The sequence below is a fragment of the Gopherus flavomarginatus genome, chromosome 4, assembly GCF_025201925.1.
Source record: "Gopherus flavomarginatus isolate rGopFla2 chromosome 4, rGopFla2.mat.asm, whole genome shotgun sequence".
Lineage (NCBI taxonomy): Eukaryota > Metazoa > Chordata > Testudines > Testudinidae > Gopherus > Gopherus flavomarginatus.
The window spans coordinates 153,345,967-153,365,850 of NC_066620.1; positions in this window are offsets into that span (position 1 = coordinate 153,345,967).

The window sequence follows — 19,884 nt, forward strand, 5'->3', positions numbered from 1 at the left end:
ATTATGATCATGCAGTTTTACCTCCTGCATAACATAGCCATAGAATTCCATCAAGTGCTTCTGACTCTAACCACTCAGCACTGAAGAAGTTGATGCTGCCCTCATCTGCTGTTGCCTCTTCAGAACTGAAAGTGTTGGTACAGCAAGAATCAGAAAATCCCAAATGCTCTTCTGTACTAAAGCTTTAATATCTGGGACTCATCAAATATCTGCACAAATTCACCTGACATCACAGGAGTTCATATGCTCCAGAGATCTGTTTGTTTCTGAGGAACTAGAGTCTCCTTCGTTGAGCTCAGGACTCCCAGTACTGCAGCCTGACTTATCCCTGGACCTCACTTTTCACTAGTACTGCCTCCTTCCCTGGTGTATCAATATGCACTGACAGATGGACAATTCCTCTTCCTTGGAACATGAGGAAGAGAGTTCTTAAGACTCAGTTCTCAGTACAGGGCTCTGTTGGCTGACTGTCCACCTTTTGTTTACCAAGAACCTGCATAATCAAAGGATACTTCCAGGCTTTACCACCATGATTTGCCAAGTGTCCTCTCTGGTATGAGCAGTCCTGGTAGTCTCCTCCATTTCCATATTTCAGGACTTGATGAGTGACAGTCACTCTACAAATTCCATTAGAAGAAGTCAAAGATACACAGCATAAATTGCTTGTTGTACATGCACCGTTGTCAGTCTTTAATAGCACAAGTAAGGTGCTATTAAAACCTGCCAAAATGATTGGGCAGACTTCTGCTACTCCCTTACCTGACAGCTAAGAGAGCAGATTAAAAATATTATGCCCTGGCTATGGCATTAGAATTTTTATTTTCTCATCCTCCTCATTCTGTGATTGTGGAGGCAGTGAATTAACACAATAGGTAACACCATTCAATGGTAACCCCACATAGTAAGGATCAGAAGCACTTAGACTCTTTTGGTTGTAAAAGTATTTCATCTGCAGCCCTGTAATTCAAGATTGCTAAATATCAGGCGATTCTGGCAAAATATAACCACACCAATTATGCAAAGTTTAGCCCTTTCAGTGAGCGTTTACCAAGGGGAGCAATTTCAGGATAGTTTTGCGGAGGGGCAGATTTTGATGAGAACCATCTTGCAGGCTTCTCTTAGCACAGCTGGTATGGTAGCTAGCTCCATCTCCACTGCCATAGTTATGTGTAAATCCTCCTTGCTCCAGTCCTTGGAATTTTCACAAAAAGTCCCAAAGCACAGTAGAGGACCTTATCTTTGATGGTTTGAAGTTGTTTAGTGACTCTATGGACGACTCCCTTCATTCTTTGAAGGACAAATTCTTTGAAATTTATGATGGATTGGTCCATCAATGGCTATTAGCCAGGATGGGAAGGGATGGTGTCTCTAGTCTCTGCTTACCAGAAGCTGGGAATGAGCGACAGGGAATGGATCACTTGATTATTACCTGTTCATTCCCTCTGGGGCACCTGGCATTAGCCACTGTCAGAAGACAGGATACTAGGCTAGATGGACCTTTTGGTCTGACCCAGTATGGCCATTCTTATGACTCCAGAGTGACTTTTCATTCTTTGGAAATATGTATATGTGCGGATAAAAAGAGATGTGGTGGATCTCAGACAGCACAGAGATTGTGACCATCCCACCTCCTGAAGGATAGCAGAGCTATCTAAGAAAAAACCCAGAATACAGAATGGAAGGTTCTTAACTGTTACTGCTACCTTGATGCAGCAGTTGTAATCTACCAAACATTTGTTTTGATGCCATGGATGATGGCCAGGAACACTCTTATAATCCAGATCTTTTGTTACACCATCTTATTTTTTCTATTCTCCCACATTTTGGGGATTGTTCTTCCGTTTACACAGCTCGTGGGAGCAGATAAACTCATCTCTCAGAGGTATGGAGGTTATAATTTTGAGGTACTCCATCCACTTCCACTCGCTACCTCTTTCACACATCCCTTTCCTGTCCCTTTTCAGGGACCCATCTCATTAACCTCTTCTGAAACGAGGTTTTTATCCTTTTAGGTAGGAGCCATGGTACCAGTACCTACTCGGTACAGGAGAGACAATTTTATTCCAAGTACTTTTTGGTTCCCAAAAAGAAAAGCAGATGAAGACCGTTTCTAGATTTAAGGATGATGAATACCTTTGTCAAGGCTTAGAAATTTAAGGTGGTGACACAGCTATCATTCTATCCCTGTGTCCAGAGGACTACTTCATGACTCTGGACCTTCAGGACACATACTTTCATGTCATGATACAGCCTTCTCACAAGAGGTTCCTACAACTTGTGGTAGATCAGGATCCTTACCCATATTGAGTCCTTCCCTTTAGATTGTCTACCGCCCCCAAAGTGTTCACAAAAGTTATTGTGTAGTTGCTTACTTCGATGATTGGCTTCTCCTGGGACACACCTATACTGAAATCAGAATTGCTCTAAACATGCTCATGGTTTTATTTAATAGGCTGTCTTCAAGTCAACACTGAAAATCCTTCCTCTTGTCTGTAGAAAGACTAGAGTTCATAGAGGCCTCTTTGGATGGCACCACATCTAGAGCTTATCTACTAGAGAACAGATTCCTCACTCTGTGACACTAAATTGAACAAATTCAACTGAAAGCTCAGGTCACTGCCAGATTGTGCATGCAATTCCTCAGACTCATAGCAGCATGCACTTGGATCATGCTACATTTACCTACACCTGTGTTGCTTCCAAGCCTTATTCAAGACAGTTTATCCTCACCAGAGACTGACTAAACAATTTGCATTCTCTTCCCTGTCAGATACTAGTCTCCTCTGACTGGTGGAAGAATCTTGACAAGGTGTGTTCAGGGGTTCCAGTCAACTACTTCCTCCCACTATTGCAATTGTTTCTAACATGTCCATCCTTGGATGGGGGAGCTCATCTGCAGGATCACGCTATCCCGGACAGGTGGGACCTTACACATCAGACATCCTGGAAATCAGAACAGTAAAATCGTCTGCCAGCACCTTCACCCTGGGATACAAGATCAAGCCATCCATATAATAATAGACTAGAGGGGCAGTATGTACTATATAAATTGGCCTGGTGGAGCTAGTTCTCCTAAATCCTGCAGCTGGATGCTGCTTGGGAGTCAACTCATGTGGCGCATGCATAGACACATGACTCGAAGGAAGGAGAAGTTTTTACATTATACCATAACTGGAATTCTCCAAGATGTCTGTCCTCAACCATGCTCCAATACCCACCCTGCTTCCCCTCTGTTACAGCGCATTGTCTCTCTGGGGTTTTGTGGTGGAGCAGAAACCAGGGCCAGCTCCAACTTTTCTGCCATCCCAAGCGGCCAAAAAACCACAACAAAAAAAACGACGAGCATTGGCACTTCGGCGGCAATTCGGTGGCGGGTCCTTCACTCCCTCTCCTCCTCTTCTGCGGCACTTCAGCGGCAGCTCAAAGAGAGAGAGAGAATAAGGGACCTGCCACCAAATTCCCACCGAAGACCTGGATGTTCCGCCCTGATACCGGACGGAGTGCCGTCCCTTTGTATTGGCCGCCCCAAGCACCTGCTTCCTTAGCTGGTGCCTGGAGCCGGCCCTGGCAGGAACGGAAGGCAGTCTGTCTCTTGTAGCTCTATATATCCTCAGTATGGGCCATAAGGATGGCTAAGGTGCATGTGAGGACTAAATGAGCACTGCTTCCAAAAAATCTCTGGTCAAAGGTGCATGGAGCTTATGTGTTCCTCAAGTGGAGCACCCTTAGGGGGACACATCTTGAAGAATTCCTGTTACCGTACAAGGTAAAAAACACCTTTTCCAGTAACATGGAATACAGATATTTCTAAGCACACTGTCTCTTTATTTTGTTTGTATAAAATACTTTGCACACGTTGAAACGTAATCTGTTGGAATACTCCATTTATTTAAGAACTGACTGGAACAGCTCTATTGCAACCTCTCTGAAATGGAGAATACACATCTGTGAGTAAACCAAGTAACAACTGCCTCTCCTCTTACTCAGCAGGAAACAATAGTTTCTCTCTGCGTTGAAAAGTTCTCAAAGAAATGAGAACGTAAGGGAAATGAACCTAAAAATTTGCTTCTGGTGTTCAATCCTATGATTTCCTCCCATCTTTTTCTCATTTCTTTAAGAATGTTAAAGATGGGAGAGGGGACTATTGAACCATAAAGGTAAAACATCTGAGGCTGACTCCTCAACTGGTGTAAATCAATTGACTTCAGTGGAGCTACACCTGTTTTATAACAGCTGAAGACCTAATCCATAGACTCAGTTAAGTGTAAGTTGTATGATACCAATGGGCCTGCCTTCCTTTAGTTAAAATCTCTCTTCCATCCTACTTCTAGAGGAATGTGTCCAGTGCATCTTTTGGTCTTTCAAATAGGGCTGAAAGAAAACTACTGCATTTTCCATAGGAAACTCTCACTGTTGAGGAAAACCCCTAATATTGTGTCATGTGCCTTTAGTCTTCCTGCCTCATTGCAGCTACATCTGATCTACATAGGTCACTGTCTACCAGCATTAGAGCAATTTTACTTGTTAAGATCACCTACATTCTAGTGGGAACCCAAGCTATTTGCCCCTCTTTGTTTTCCTGCAGTCATGGTGAATCATCAGCTGTACTATCTTGCATTAGGACTCATTTTTAGAGCTATTTTTTGTCTAATTTCATACCAGTAGCTTTGATCTGGAGAGCACCGTGCCCCATCTGCTAAACATCCTTGATCACAACCCAGCTCTTCCTCCTCACCCAATGATAGTGGTTGAAACAATAAATGGAGAAAATGGCATTTAAAAAAATTTGAACTAGAAAAGCGTTTGTTTCACGCACACAGCTTTGATCCTACACTGTATTTTGTATAAACCTTTATTGCAAGGAAAAAAATTACATAAATCCTTCTCCTTTTCCTGTTGTCTGTATTTTAAGATATTTTCCAGACATGCTCACCCACTCGTGCACGTGCAGAGGAGGTAAAATTGAGTTATAAGGGTGCTGATCACAACATTGGTAGCCCTGAGTTTTATGTGTAACTTTACTAACCACTGTGTCTGTGTGTTCATATAGTTTAAAAAGAGTACAATACTGTTGGCAAAATATTTATATTTGTTTCTCTTTTTAGCTTCCTCTGTTTACATGGTACATTTCTGTTTGCTGGAAAATAAGAGAGCAAATAAAATGATGTTTTTTCATACATATATTTTCAATAATGCTTTTTAACAAAAAATGCCTTTCATCATCTTGTGCAAACACCACCATCCCCCACCTGCAGTCAGAGCTCTCACCCCTGTCCACACCCCACCTCCCACCCCAGCCTTGTGAAAATGAGCGGCTGGGGAAGAGCGAGTGATGAAAGGAAGGGGGATGGAGCAAGCGTGGAGGGTGGGGGTGACTCAGAAGCATCAGGGTAGGGAGCAGGGCAAGGGTGTTTGGTTTTCTGCAATCAGAAACTGGCAATCCTAACACATACCTCTATCACCTCTTCTACAGGAAGGCAGAATGCTATTGGAAAGCCATCTAGTCCACCACCTGTCTCCTCAGGTGCACCCAGCATTGAACTAGGCCTCTGTTTCCATTATCCTAGGCAATACTGGCTGATGAGAGACTGCTGATCTCCTTAAAGCAGATATTCAAACATCGTCCTCCTGTTTTCTGCTTGGGATCCATGTGTGGGAGTTATAAGTCTTTCACCTGTGACCCTTTTGTCCAGAGATGGTGGCAGAAACAAGGGTCAAGTTCACAAGATTTAGGGTAATTCATGCCAAATAATTCAACGGACTCAAGCCCTCACTTAGAAACCCAGGGAAATGAAAGACACCCACCCTAAGTGCCCTTAATAGGCAAAAATTCCCCACTTGCAATCATTCCAAAATAGTACAAAATAAAGAATATTCGGGGAAAAGGAACAGTCATAAACTTGGGGTGGGGGAGCAAAAGAGATTATGTATGCAGAGAGAGAGTAAAATACCCTCCTCCCCCTTTTAGTAACTTTGACAGTTGTCTAACTCCCTTCCCACCCACCCAGCTGTGAGAATGGTGAACCATCCGTTCGCTGCACCACCTCACCCATCCACGCTTCCTCCTGTCATTTGTAGTTATGGGGACTCTTCAGGTGTCAGTAGGATTGCCAGCCCTCCAGGATTGCCCTGGAGTCTCCAGGAATTAAAGATTAATCTTTAATAAAATATTGTCATGTGATGAAACCTCCAGGAATATGTCCAACCAAAATTGGCAACCCTAGGTGTCGCTGGACAAGTTGTGGGTAGGTAGTCAATGCAAATGAAGTGCTCTGTGGCAGTACCTTTCCCGCATGTCCTTTTTCACCAGTAGAGAGAGCAGAGGTTGCCTCCTCCACCTTAATCCTCCCCCAGTTGCTTCTGACCATAGGAATTACACTCTAAAGTTTTCATTCTAGGCTACCTTTGCCCATACAGGGCTAGCTCCTAAAGAAGCCAAATGCAAAACTTTTTGGACTTCAAGGGTACGTCAACACCTCAGTTAAACACCTGCAGCTGACTTGGGCCTGTGGGGCTTGGGCTGCGGGACTGTAACATTGTGGTGTAACCTTTTGGGCTCAGGTTGGAGCCCAGGCTCTGTGACCTCATGAGGGAAGAGGGTCCCTGAGTTCCAAATCCGACCTGAGCCTGAATGTCTACCCTGCAATCTTTAGCCCTACAGCCCGAATCAGCCGACTCGGCCCAGCCATGGCCATTCTGGGTCCTTTATTCCAGTGTAGATGTACCCCAATAGGAATATTCCCCTTCATACCAGCTGTTGTCTCTTTAGCTCCCTTCAATTAGGAAAATAAAGCCAAATAGGATCAAAGCTTTTTCAGTGTCACTGTATTTCATAGTTGGTGCTTCTGACATTTTGGGAAGATGCAAGAAGTGTTTGCTGTGTTTTCTGCCACAGACATTAACTATCATTCATAGCAGCAAGCACGGGGTGGTGCATGGCACAGCAGATAAATAACGCAGCATACACTTTTATCACTGACAGGCTTATCATGTAAGCAAAGCAGATTATCTTCTAAATGTTGGCAGGTAATTACTTACTTTCTATACTGGGAGAAGGAGGGTCTGATCCTGAGAGGTATTTAATAAAATAACTTCACAAATATAGAACTGTGAAGTGTTTTTTAATTAATGCTTATTTTGAGTTTGCAAATAAACTATGATCCTCAAAGGGCTAAGGAATTAGCTGTTGGTTTTCACACCAGTCTAAATATTTCTAGCACATTTATTAAAATCCTTTTCAGATTCTAGTGCTGATGCTGCCAGCCAGGAATTAGTTTCATTCTTTGGATGTTAAATTCCTTTTAGCCATGCTGGCCAACGGAAAGCTATCGGGACTGCTACTTGCCCTGGTGAGTCTGGTCTTCTGAAAGTATTTGAAACACAAAGCAGAGATTACAAATGAATCCACAGCTTTATGAATCATATTAAGTGATGTGCATCTCCTTCCTGTTGTCTGTTTCAACCACTGCTGGCTGTAGAAAGTCTGGGGCTACAGGCCCCAACGTTTATGTGCGTCTTAACGTCATGTGTCTTACCAGAACTTTTGTTGGAGTGTTTCTCCATTCCAAGAATGGCTTGACATATATTGTATTTGCTTTTGGTAGCTTTATTTTATAGGGTCCTAGCAATTTTAACTGCCAATTTGGCTTTCCCATTTGACTGGCTGTGATATGGTGATCAGGTGATATGACTGAATTCCCATTTCTAGATAAACTGCACAAGTTATTGTGCAAATTTTTCCAATTTCGGTCCATTGTCTGAAATCACAGTGTGGGATGACACATCTGCTGAAATACTATACTGCTGTGTCCATGATGGTTCTGAGGTAGCATCTGACAGTTAGTTTAGTTCCCACAAGTCTAAATAGTAATCTGCAGTAAGTGAGGTAGTTTGCGTGGTTTGCAGTAAGAAGTCCATCCCTACTTTACTCCAAAGTGTATTGGGAATGCTGTGTATTTTCACTGTCTCTTTTTGCTGCTTGGCCTGCATTTCTCCACATGTATCACTACTGCTCACCAGGTCTCTGATATCTGGTCATTTTTGGCTAGGTTTTGGCATCTCTGTCATTCTGGTTTCACAGTGGTTCTGACGTATTCTTGAGAGAATTTCTCTTCACAGTGATCTGGGTATTATTATTTGATTGCCTTTATATGTGATGCTATCTTGTACATTCAGCTCACATCAATAGTTCCAGTATTCTTGAGAGGCAGATGGGGCCTCTCTCCTGGCATCTGGACATTCTGACAGACCAACTGGGGCACTTGTAAATCTTTGTCTTGTATAGTTTGTTCTTGGATTCTTTCTAGCCCCTGCCTTGAAACAGCCCAGTACTGGCTTGGTTGTTGCTTTCTCTTAGGTTAAGGAATTCATTCTTGTTCGATTGCCAGATTTTCATGCTGCAAGGCTGCTCTGGATAAGAAGTCAGCTGTGCACAACTCAGTCTGTTTCGTGTAGCAAACATCTAAGTTGTAGCATTGCAGTGTCAGTAGCATGCATTGGAAGTGTTTTGGAGCTGCAAGCAAGGGGTTTTAAAAAATGCTCTCTGATAGTTTATGCTCACTTTCTACTCCAATGGCTGCTCATCTTTGAACATACTAGTGAAATGTTTCACATGCAAACACTAGTACAAGTAATTTTTTTCCAATTTAGGTGCATCTCTTTTCCATTGATGATAGCTTTCATGTCACAGTCTCAATCAGCTGTCCCTTCTGCAGGTATAGTGCCTCAATCCCTATGCCACTGCATGGCCTGCCTCTTCATTCTCATTGTAGTAATTCAGAAAGGGATAGTTGGTCACCTGCTCCTTGTTCCATGTGATGGCTGTATTGTGTTGAGGTAACCCTGTCACAGAATCATAGAATATCAGGGTTGGAAGAGACCTCAGGAGGTCATCTAGTCCAACCCCCTGCTCAAAGCAGGACCAACTCCAACTAAATCATCCCAGCCAGGGCTTTGTCAAGCCGGGCCTTAAAACCTTAAAAGAGGCACCATGCTTAGTCTCAGCATTTTCTTTGCTAGGTCAGTAGCTTCCACTGAGAGCCTGTTCAATGATATCCACACCATGATGGGCCATTCTATCTTCCTGTTCCATCATTAAGGTTCTGTTGTTACATTCTTCCCAACGTGTGACCACCTCATTCTCCACCAAAATGAACTTGTACTCTGTTTTGGAATCTGCTGGTAAGATGACCATGTCAGACCGAACCCATCCTTGTCATACTTGAGTAGCACACAGTTGTGCCACTGAGCAAGACAGTCATGGTCACGAGTGACAGCTGAACATCAATGTGAGTGATATAGTGCACATGGAAGTTCATGTGGATAGTCTGTCACCAAGTAGTGACTCAGAATATTTTTGCTTGTGCCAAGTCAGGCAATTTTTCTTCAGTCGTGGGCACTTGGTAGTGAGCTACTGTTAGTGTGTTGTTTAAATTACTTGAATCTATACAAAGATGCAGCTTGCCTGGTTTCTCAATATCCACCCTGCTACTTATCCCACTCATGGGCTTCTGTGACTTTAGCAATGATGCCTTATTTGACCATATGTTTTACTGTTCCCATTATTTTTTCTTTTAATGCAATGGGTACTCTGCAAGGCAGCTGCTGGTTTGGCAGCATCATTTACAATTTCCAGTTGTAACATGCCTGGGAGATATCCCAGCCCTTCAAAAACATCTTGTCAAGTATCAGAGGGGTAGCCGTGTTAGTCTGGATCTGTAAAAGCAGCAAAGAGTCCTGTGGCACCTTGTAGACTAACAGACATATTGGAGCATGAGCTTTCGTGGGTGAATACCCGCTTCGTCGGAAAACATCTTGATAACCTTTTAGCAGCTTTGCTGTAGAGATGCCATAATATAGTGTCTGTTCTTGAGATGTCTTTTTCTTTTGCTTGTGTGTCTCTTGTATGAATCTTTTTTCCCCAGGTTTAGCATCAGTAAGTTCTCATCCATTCACTTGTTAAGCAGAAAGCAGTGGCTTCGCTGTTGTTTGCACTACCTGAAATTACAACCTGTATATTTTTGAGGGGTATTTATCATTTTACAGTGTCCTAGTGGTGGTATGATCCAGCCATCATATAATTTTAATTTGGCTTTGTTGGGCTGCAAATTTTACTGTCTTCTCTTGCATAATGCTGAAGGAATCTTTGGAGCCCAGCATGTTCACTGATACTTCTTCTCTATTAGGTATTCAATTTCTCCTTTGTGCTTGTGTGCTATGGCCTTCTCTTTGCATCTGGTGCTAATCTGAGCCTTGCAAACAATTTATTTTTGTTGTTTTGCCGTGCATTGTCATATCTGTGCAGAATCTCATCTGCTGAATTATAGCTTGCTTCCTCGATATGGTGCTATTTTTCTCTTCCTTTTCTTGTCTAGAAAGTTTGGCATAATAACTTTTCTTGCCATAATCATTGCATAAGGCCCTATATGCAGAATATTTTCCCCTCCACAGGTCTTCCTTTTCCATTTTCCTCTGCTTTGTGATCATGCCTTTGCTTTTGCATAGATATTGGTGTGGCTTTTTTCCTTGTATTTTCATTCTTTGCCTGTGCTACTTAATGAATTATATCTGCCTGCCCCACTTACATTCTCCATTTGGATGTGAGCTTGCTCACCAGATTTGCACATCTATAGGTCTTGGTCGAGTATGAGTTCTCTGAGCATTCTTATTTGAATTCCTACATCTTTTGTCTCTTTTATTAATCTATCATACATTAGTCAATCTTTTAAGATTTGATAGTCATGGGTCAGACATTTTGTACATTAGCAGCATTTTCTTGATTACACTTGCTCAAAAGGTAGCTTTTGTATAGAACATTTTTTGTGGGTTGGAAATGCGTTTGTAGTGCTTCCAGGATTTTACATGGGTCTTCTGAGTCTGCTGGTAACCTAAGTTCCCTCTAAATTGCGTGGCTGTGCAGCAGGCTATCAAGGGCCACACAGGTGCAGAGAGGCCCCTCTCCCTCAGTCCTGGAGCTGCTGCAGCGAAGCGTCTCCCGGCCCCAGACTGCAGCGGCGAGAGAGGGCTCAAAGGAGTCCTCTCTGCCTGTCGCAGCCCTGGAGCAGCCTGCACCCCAAATCCCTCATCCCTGGCTCCACCCCTAGCCAGAATCTTCTCCCCTCTAGGGCTAGCCCTAGCCCTGAGCCCCCTCCAGCACCCCAAATCCTTCATCCCTTGCCCCACCCTGGAGACCACACCCCCAACTGGAGCCCTCACTGCCTCACACTCCAACCCTCTGCCTCAGCTCTGAGCCCCCTCCCACATGCTCAACTCGGCCTCACCCCTGCCACACATCACCTCCATGCTGGTGCACATAACAAAATTCATTCCGCATATGGATGTAAAAAATTAGAGAGAACATTGCTGGTTACGTATCCAGCTATTGTAAGAGCATGTAGCAGCTTTTGCCCACTACAGTTAATAGTGGGGCTTCCCTTATTTATTTTCCTTTTTATCCAGAGCTAAAGAATGTCCATTTGCTAAACATATTCCCTTTCATAGCCATCTGCTCAGGGACAGGAATCTGCTATGCCACCGGGATTATTGTTTTCTCTTTATGGGGATTTTTTTTTTTTAGCTACATACTTGGTTTCTGATTTCATGTCTCATTTCAGGGCCGCTGAATCCAGATCTGAATCATAGCAATGGCTCCGCCTGAAACCAGAATCCCGGGCCCTAGTTTTATTAGGCCTAGATAAAACTATCTCTTGCTTAACCCATCTCTAATTCTTTAGAGATTAATTTAGAAACTGGAGCAAAGGCTTTAAGCTCAGTATATACCTACTGTTTTAAATGCCTTAATGTAAAACTGCATTTAGACAGTCCTCTGGAAACAATTTTAAATCACTGCCATCTTTGGTAATTATGTTGCCTTGCATATTGGTGTGTACAAAGATGCCCAAGGAAAATACCCCACTGGTAGTTTCCTTTCCTAAAGCACTTTTGCTCTATACCACAAATACGTTTCTAACAGTTTGTGCTGGTGCTTTTCATTTTTCAGGGGTGTTTGTGTGTTTAGGAAATATCTTAATTTAATTTTATAGCTATATAATTAAGAGAAACCAAGGAGTGCTCAGTAAGAGCAAAGATAGATCAATAAACTAGAACTATCGGATATGGAACATAAAATAATGTTTCATCTCCTTCCAGAAGTAGAGTATCAGCATAGAATCTGAGCCCTGGTCCCTGGCATTTGCATCTCCTGTTATTTCCCACTACCTCACTGATTCCCCCTGCAGGAGATATAACAAAACTAGTGCAGAGGGAATCTAAGCTTTTAAGGGGCCACCTGGAAGTATTACATGGAGAAAAGAGGTAACAACACTGAAGCAATGGTAGCCCGGATTTCTGCCCATCTCAGAATAGTCTCTTGCTATAGTGGAGGAACAGTAGTGGGCGTTAGAAATGACCAAGCAGGGAGGATTCCTCTGAATTTTTCAGTTCTTATTTGAACTGTCTTTTCCTTTGGGGCCTGTGAGACTGTGCGGTAGAAGAGACTTCCTCACAAGATTACTGTGATTCTTCTGCTCTCTAACTGGTTGAGAAATGCAGCATTTTTTGTGGTATTTCAGCACTCTTGGCCCTAGAAGGAAGCAAGAATCACAGTGGTCCCAGAACACAAAGAGTAGCCAAGCATCAACCTAACTTGTTTCCATTTCAGAAAAACTCCTATTTGAGCTCTCTTCATGCTTGGGTAAAGGCCGGGGTCAACTCTTACTCTGATGTGCCTTTCCCATCCCAGCTTGTGCCCCCCTTTCTGCTGCCGAGACATAATTACAATTAAGATGGACAGCAAGCATCTCAGACATTTATTTTCCCTCCATCACTTGTGGTAAGCAAGAATTCAGTAGAGCTCCTTATTGTGAAAACATAAATGGTACTTTCAGTGCAGGGTGCAACTTCAGACTTTTCCTTCCCTCTGATATGCTGAATGAACAACTCAGCAAAATGCTCCATCAAAAACATTCTGGAAGAAGAAGAACAGAGCAGTGACTAGTGGATTACTCCTAACCCAAAGCAGCTCAGCATTGCTTCAGATAAGCATCATGAAGTTTCTGAACCAAGGAGGCCCCATGACTTTTTCCTCACACGATCACCCTTCCACCCAAACTTTTGAATAGATTCTTAGATTAAGGCCAGGATGATCATTTAGTTTGAGGTCCTACAATAGCTGTGCTTTCACTAGAACGTATCCTTTAGAGAGAGATTCCATTTTTTTTTTTTTTTAAATTTCCAGTGATGGAGAGTCCACCATAAGCCCTGGGAAATTGCTCCAATGGCTAACTACCCTCATTGTTAAAAATTTGTGCCTTATTTCTAGTCTGAATTTATCTAGCTTCAACTTCCAGCCATTGGATGTAGTTACACCTTTCTCTGCTAGATTGAACAGGCCTCCAATATGACATTACTATTCCCCATGTAAATTCTTGGGGGCTGTGATCTAATTGACCTTTATTCTTCTCGTTAATAAGCTAAATAGAGCTCAAGCACTCTAAAGCATGTTTTATAATCCTTTAATCATTCCCATGGATCTTCTCTGATCCCTCTCCTATTTATCAACATCCTTCTTGAACTGTGGAGACCAGACCTGGAGACAGTATTTCAGCAGCAGTTGAAACACTACCAAATACAAAGGTAACATAACCTCCCTGGTGCTATTCTATACTCTCCTGTTTATGCATCCAAATATTGCATTAGCCCTTTGGGCCAGAGCATGTCACTGGGAGCTCATGTTCAGTTGATCATCCTGTTTCCCATCCTGTACATATTGTCTACATTCTTTGTTCCTAGATATATGACCTTACATTTGGTCATATCAAAATACACATTGCTTGCACCCAGATGATATTTGTGATCCTAGATCACTTAGGTTCTTTAGAAAATTCTAACAACTTCCTCCCTGGACTTAAATGTGTTTCAGTAAAAGATGGTGGATTTGACAATTCTTGTAACCTTAACTGTGATGTGCCTCAAACAGATACCCTCTACTCAAAGGCTAGTCAGAAGTTAGCAGCAGCCTCCCTTGAAATGCCCACTGCCAACACTGACATTAACCTGAAGCAGGGACCTTTTCAAAGGCAGTTATTATGAACAAAGCTTCTGCATAAAAGGCTGTGATTACTACACTGAACTTTTAATATTTGTTGTGGTAAGTTCTTAATAACAGTTAATATTCATGAATCATGTAGCTAAGCACTCAGGCTTGCAACTTATTAAGAACACTGACAAATTTGTGAGGAGAAATTCTTTTAGAGTGATTTATAAAACCCAAGAGAGCTATCAAATCTCCACACATCAATTCTTGAAGTGAAAATAATTAAAGAACGAATAGATACCAAAACATAAATCTAGTGCATCATGGCTGACTAGTAAGATTTGACCAGACTATCAATTTTCACTGCTCTAAAGTTACCTTTGCTTAAAGCATGACCAGAAATGATTTTGAGCTTATTATTTTATCAAGTGGTTTTTCATATGCATCTCCACTCTAAATGCTCTTTAAAGCATCAAGAGCCTTGAATTGTTTGAGTGACACTACAAATTCTATACTCTGTGTGCATGTATATGTAAAATATATACATTTTAAAAACTTTGAGTTCTTAAAAGCAATGACCAAGATTCTGAAACTTTGGTGCCTCAAGTTTAGCAGAAGCAGGTGGTTGGCACATCTGCAGCATAAATATGGATTTTAGGTGCCCATCTTCAGGCATTCAAGTTTCAAAATTTTAGATTCTAACAAAAAGTTGGTCCTAATTAATGAAAATACACAGCAGTGTCACCCAGATGCAACACACGCAGGAAGAAGAAACACAGGATAAAACAATTACTTTATATATGCTTTTCTCTGTTTCACATGGATTATAAATGCTACATGAGCTCTCTGGCCCTGAACTCCTCCAGATGCTTGGAAACTGCCAGCCAATTCTCCCACATCACATCTGTTATTGCTCAGTTAACAGATACCTTCTTATCTAAGACACTGAATAATATTCTGGAGACATATTAAGACTACAGTATGAAATATGCCCTGTAGTGCCCTAATGTTTTAATAGTAATAATAATTAATTCATATAATATGTTATCATAATAGTTAATAATAAAAACCATTAGTAATTTATTTGACTTGGGATTGAATAAACTTTCCCCAGGTAATTAGAATGAAGGTAATTAGAACTTATTTTTTGTAAGAAAGCATGGAGTCTTGTAGAGTTTAGACTTCATTTGGCATAATAATCGTTGACTTTGTAGTGACCTTTGCATAAAACCCAGCAAGAAAGGAAAAAAAAACCTTGTCTAAACCACAGTGATCAACACCCATCCAATTGTATTGTGATTTTTTTAGTTTAACCATAGTGCTTGTGGTGATGGTTACCCGAAGCTTTTTCTAACTTTTAACTGTTTGCATTTACGGTTAGTATAGACAGACCTATGGTAGTGTGATCTTCTTTTGGATGTCATTCCAGACATTATGAGTGGATCGTAAGTAAAGGATTATATTTCCATGTGATGAGAAAAGTAAGAACAATGCTAAGACACTATTTCAATCCAGAACCAATCAGCAGCACTTGCAGTTAGTGGCATGGGATCAGCTATTATACTGTACAATATATGTTTTAATCCAAAATTATTTGACCAGTTTGTACTTAATTTCAAAGAGGAAAGTTAGAAGGGGGAAGGAATAATTCCTGCACAGTAAGAAAAGGACATTTAGCAATATTGCATGAAGTTGATACAGGTGAATTTCAAGAGCAAAAAAGAGAGGTTAAGAGAAAATACTGAAATAACATGGGAGAATACAGGTTTTGACTCGAATTACAATATTGGCTAAATAGCACCTGCAAAATGAAGCAGATTAGATTTAGAGATAACATTTTGTATGAAAGGTTCTCTCTCTTTCTGAGGGGTAGGACATCAGCCATATTCCTGAGAAGCACTTATGACTACTCAGCCATTTTTTCACTTTAGTCACCTTCTCCACCTTTATTTTAAACAAAGCCACCACGCTTCCCATTGAAAAGGATTCAGGGAGACTTGTTTAGGAGCCCTCAGTGCTGCTGTTTTCTTCTCTTGTGAGAAGTGTACCACAGCCCTGGAAACTGAAGTCCTCGATTTCTCTAAGGAAAGTGTGCAGTATAGGCAGTGGGAGTGCAACTTTCCCCACAATTCCTTCTCATTTGGCCTGCATGCTGACTTGGAGGGATAAAATAAAGCAGAAATTCTCAAACAGCTCCATAGGGTGGATCAGAACCTTAATTAAGGATCCTTCTTGACCTCTGGCCCTCTGATTCACAGTGGTGCAGGCTGTCTTTACCATTCATGATCAAACAATATTATTGTGGCAACTGCATCAGCTATTGGCATGGAAAGTCCTATCCTTAATGTGCTTGTCATGGAAAGAAGGAGAGAGCCAGCATTCTGTGATCAGCTGGCTACCTTCAGTTTATGAGCAAGAACTCTGTGGAGCATCAGTGGTCCACAGTTTGGCAACAACTGAAACAGCCTCAGTCTGGCCCTGAATAAGGGCTTCAGGATTTGGCTCGCTGTGTTTTACGCTGGCCATTTCTCCCTACTATTTCCTACCTTTTAACATCAGTGCAATGGTGGGAGTACTAGTGCAGACATGGTGTAAGTGTTCACTGGCAGTTTCATATCGATGTTTTCTAACCTTGCTCATGGTCAATCTAGACAACAGAGTGATTAAAACACAATCAGGCATGGTGCCTTGTATACCCTAGTGCTCCAAATGCTGTTATCCTTGGTGAAGGTCCATTGGTGTTAGCAACAACCAGAAAACAAGCTAGTGTAGATTTGGCTGTTGTGATGAGAAACAGACAACAAATAAATATCCTGAGTCTGTCTTTTCATTTTTCCCTGAACATGAATATAACCCCAGAAATATAAACACTTCATAATCTCTTGCAAGCTGGGCTCCTGCTCTGCCCTATCCTTCTGTCTTCATTACCTCTCTTCTTCCCATCTCTTTCCCGTTCTATGTCTTTATCCTAATCTGCATTTCTTATCTCAGCTTTCAGACCAAACTGCCTTTGCTCCCTGTTTTGTCTTTCATAAAATGCTTTAAATACTTTTCTGGAGATATAAAAAACAGCGTGCAACTTTGAAAAACGTTTGCTTTTCAGTGAACACACTATCGGTTTCAAATGCCTCTTCTCGTTTCTCTCTGCTGCTCACCCTTACTGCCTCCCTGCAGCCCCAGTCTCTGCAAGCACATTTACAACTCTCAAGCTTATCTGGCAAAACAAAAGCATCTTTAGTAAGGCTGGAGCAGGCAATTGGAATGCCTGGGAATCTAGCAATTTTTATTGCATGTGTAGGGATTTAGTGCTAGTAGTAGTAGTGGGAAAATGTGCTTTGTCTTCTGCAAGCCATCTCAGATGGTTGTAAAAAGGTTTTATTTTACAAAAATATGTGATTGGTGGAAATCTGTCCAACAGGACTTGCAAGTCTGGATGCAGAATATGCTGGCAGCTAAGGTTTATGTTGCATTGTGAAACCACCTTTTGTCTCACCCATTTTCCATCTGTCTGATCAGTTAGAAATTGAAACTGCTTGGCTTACGATACAGTCATGCAGGGAGAGAGTCAGAATTTCAGAGTGATGAGCTTTTCCATTTTAGTTCTTATTGACAATTTGGCTCAATAACATTTTTTGTTTATCTTTGCGTCCATTCTTCTGCAGCTGAGAAATGATGGCAAACAGCTTCTTCTCCAAAGCCGACATGAACCTTGCCTCAGATACATAGAATAAAAAAACGAAGGTTTTTAAGAATGGCTGGGTTTGTATTTAGTGTGACTGTCATGTCCTACGGGATGAGTGCATCACCTTACTAGACTTGGGAAGGAGCAGCAAAGTTCAGCAGACCAAATCCAACTGAAGCCAATGGGAATTTAACAGAGTAAAGATCTCAGGATACATCCCACAGAACAGAGCTACTGAAGTTCAGATCTGGATCCAATCTTCCCAGGGACTGGGGTGATCAGAACCAAGGTTTTGACTCACTTACCTCTGATTTTCCATGCTTTAGTTGCTAATCCAGCTCTGCTAGTTACACTAGCAGGATGTTATGCTACCAGTCATCTGTGTGGGCTTTAATGCAGCTCTACACTTCTGAAAACATCAAAACAATGAGTCATATCCAATTACGAAGGTAACATTCATACGCAGCATTTTAGTTGGTCTTAATCGCTGAAGTTTATTTTGAATGTTTTATCAATACTATTTTTGACACAATGTAGAATTACAGGCTGATGTTCAGGCAAACTAACAAGCAATACTCTGTGTCCCCGGTACAATTTTCTATTTGAGGTTATATTAATCTCATTGCAGTTACAGCACACAGTACCAAACTATCAAACATTCTATATGGGGCTAGCAGAGGGTTTTGGCTTCTTAAAGAGAAAAGCCATAAAGAGGGCTTAATGATAGGTGGATTTTATTATGCACCTGCATGAAAAACAGTCTGATTAGTGTAATAAGCGTGCTCCATTATGCGAGCTCAAAACTTCCTCATTTGGGATCCCAGCCTTGTTTTAGCATCACGGATCAGAACACGAACAAACAAATATTATCTCAGTTAAATGCCCATCCAAATAAGAGCATTTTAGGATAATCATCATTGCGTCATCTGCTTCTATAATTTCTCTACACTACCCATGGCTCTTGGGTTACTTTAAACATCTGTGTCAGGCCTAGTGTTATGTGATCCAAGAGTCATCTTATCTCCATGTCAGGTTTTGTGCAGAGTAATTATAGAGGCTAGTGAGGAATTAGATGCCATGTTCCAGTCCCTTCCCACCCCTTGTCCACTTCCTTACCCATCCCTTTTCAGTTACTGTAGTGTAAGTAACCAGTGTTTGTTTAATTCACAGAGAGTAGAGAGGAAGGAGGACTAGCCAAGCTTGCTTATGCAGCAGAGTTGTGGGGGAGGGAGTGTCTTGTCTACTTAGCAAATAAACAGGAAGACAATCCTACATTGGCTCCTGGCAGAGTAGAACACTGTTAGCTGTCATGATGATTAACTGAATATTAGCCATGTTGTGTGCAATCACATTCAGAGCCAATTGTCTCACTGATCATTCACTTGGGCTCCAATAATGTAGCTCACTGAACATGGGTCTACAGCTGTGCCTACATGGTGCCTACATGGAGACTTTTTGCCACAGATTTTGCTGGATTGGAGCCTATGTTAATAGTTGAATTGTAGACAGTAGTAGATAGAAAAATGGGATAACGAGCTCAGTAGACAGCAAACCATAAGTGATCTATATCGTCATACAGATATAAATATGTATATTTCAGACAACCAGAGTTTTCTGGATGCTCAAAAGTTTATCATATCAGATGAATTTGCCATACTTAGGAGAAGGTAGAAATTCTTTTTGTTACTGGTGCTGCATCAATGTGTGGGCAGCAATTGTGACAAAGCTCTGAGCCTGTATAGGTGGGTCCCATGCTTGCAGGTGGATTCAGAGGCCTCAGAAGCTCGCTACGGCCCTCATTATGACCTCTCTTTCTTAGTACAGCTGCAAAGGTCACAGCTTATTGAGCTACTTTCATCAAATCTCTTTTGCTCCTTTGAGGTCAGTAGGAGTAGTCTGGCCTCCTGCCTGGATCAAAGTCTGCTTTCCCTCTCAAGGGGGTCTCTGTAGAGCATAGTGGGGAACCCAGGCCTGCCCTCTACTCCAGGTTCTCTAATGGTAGCAGCTGTTGGTGGCTTTCCCTCCACCACTGACGCTGCTTTGATTCCCTGGGCCACTTCCCTGTGGTCCCCTTTTCCTAGCTTCACCCTTACTTCAGGATTCAGCAACACTTCCTCTCTTCCAGCTCCTTTCACCTGGGCTCTCTCAAGAGAACTGGAAAGGAGAGCTT